The sequence below is a fragment of the Lathyrus oleraceus genome, chromosome 4, assembly GCF_024323335.1.
Source record: "Lathyrus oleraceus cultivar Zhongwan6 chromosome 4, CAAS_Psat_ZW6_1.0, whole genome shotgun sequence".
Classification (NCBI taxonomy): domain Eukaryota; kingdom Viridiplantae; phylum Streptophyta; class Magnoliopsida; order Fabales; family Fabaceae; genus Lathyrus; species Lathyrus oleraceus.
In genome coordinates, this window is record NC_066582.1 from 66,140,413 (window position 1) to 66,142,561 (window position 2,149).

The 2,149-nt window shown below is 39.5% G+C and overlaps 1 pseudogene; it reads left to right on the forward strand.

Annotated features, from left to right (window-relative positions):
* Nucleotides 1-792: 792 nt before the first annotated feature.
* Nucleotides 793-893, forward strand: LOC127077495 (uncharacterized; annotated as a pseudogene).
* The last annotated feature ends 1,256 nt before the right edge of the window (nucleotides 894-2,149 follow it).

The following is a 2,149-nucleotide window of genomic DNA, read 5'->3' on the forward strand; positions in this document are numbered from 1 at the left end:
CCTCTCGGATTCTGTTGAGGTTGTCCAGGGAACTGTCCTCTAAGCGTGGTTTGAGGGGCTTGGCTTAAAGCTACATGAGAGATCTGGGTTTCAAGCATCTTGGTGTGAGTAACTATTTGGTCAACCTTGGTTCCTAACTGGGTAATCAGTTCGTTAACATGAATGTTCTGGTTCATGAACTCTTTGTTTTGTTGGGTTTGAGCAGTGATAAAATTTTCCATAATTTTCTCAAGGCTCGACTTTGGTGGTACAGGTTGCATAGGTTGATTTAATCTTGGGGCTTGGTAACCTGTTTGTCTCGGAGGTGCATTATTTTGGATAGGGTTATTGTTCTTATAGGAGAAGTTCGGGTGATTCCTCCATCCAGGGTTATAGTTATTCGAATATGGGTTCCCTTGGGTGTAGTTCACTTGCTCATAGTGGGTTTCGTTTAAGAGACTGCATTCTGCAGATTGGTGTCCTTTGGTTCCACATATCTCACAATCCGACGAAACTGCGGCTGCAGTATTCGGGTTTATGCACATATGCTCGACCTTAAGGGCTAATGCGTCCATTTTAGCTTGCATCATGTCTATAGAGCTTAGTTCATGCACTCCTCCTTGGGCTTCCTTCTTCTCGATTGTCACTCGTTCGACTCCCCATGATTGATGGTTTTGAGCCATATCTTTGATAAGGGCACTAGCTTCAGGATAAGGTTTGTTCATCAGAGCACCCCCTGCGGCAGCGTCGATGGTCATCTTAGTGTTGTAATGAAGTCCATTATAGAAGGTCTGAATGATTAACCAATTTTCTAAACCATGACGCGGGCATGCTCTTAACAACTATTTATATCTCTCCCAAGCTTCGAACAACGATTCTCCTTGGTTTTGGGTAAATCTAGTTATATATGGTTTCGAAGAACGGCGGTCTTACTTGGGGGAAAGTATCTAGCAAGGAATACTCTTCTAAGGTTATCCCAAGTCGTAATGGAATTGGGTGGAAGGGAATCTAACCATGATAGGGCTTTATCTCTGAGGGAAAAAGGGAACAATCTTAAACGGGTTGCCTCAGGAGAAGCTCCATTGGTTTTAAAAGTGTCTGCTAATTGGAGAAATATTTTTAAATGTTGGTTCGGGTTCTCAGTAGCGAGACCTGCGAATTGTCTCTGTTGCACTAGTTGCAACAGAGATGGTTTAAGTTCGAAATTATTAGCTGGGATGGTTGGGTTTACTATACTAGAACTAGGTTCTTCGTTAGATAGTTGGGCGAAATCCTTAAGAGGTGTTTGGTTTTGATCTTCGGCCATAGCTCTACTAATTCTATGGAAAAATAAACATGCGCGAGCGTAACGTTCAGGTTCCGCCAGAGGGTATACTAAGCTTCTGGTGCTACAAGTTCTTCGCATTGACCGATGGGTAATAACCTAAGTCTAAACGATATAACAACAAGGTACGAAATTTGACGAAATTGGTGCCCGACAACGACGCCAAAAACTTGATGCGTGCTTTTTGCAAGTATACGAACGCGTCAGAGTAATATAAAAGATTGTCGAATCCACAAAGACCAAGTGTCAATCTATTGTTATCTATTGTTATGGTGTTTATCTAAGGTAATCAAAATAGGGGTTTTTAGAGTGTGCAATGAAAAGTAAAGTATTAAATTAAATTCAATTAATAAAGACAGTCTCGAATGTAATTCACATAATCAATTAATAATCCAAATACTTGCTAATAAAACTACTTATGGGCAGTGTTTCCTACTTTGAAAAGAACTAATTTAACAGGAACTGTCGCTTTCACGTATTCAGAACCGAGTTGTACTCCCTAATCAAACCCTCTTATTGTCACTTATAAAAAGACGCGCATTGCGTTAGAGTAGTAAACCTATTTTTAAGAAATCTAGTATCTTGACTAAGTTGAAAAGTATTTTAACCTGGATTTCTTAAACAAAAGAGGTTCTCACGAACTAGACTCTAAACTTATGAACACGTCCGAAAATAGTTTTAAAGTCACTTTTCTTCTTAAGTTAAAAAACTCCTAATGAACTAAACAAAGCGCTTTCGCTGTTTTTGAAATAGTTAAAAACAATTAAGTTTAAAAGGACGTTGGACGGCTTTCGATCTTACCCAACGGACATTAAGTGCGAGAAAACTTAAGTTGAAAGTCAAAAT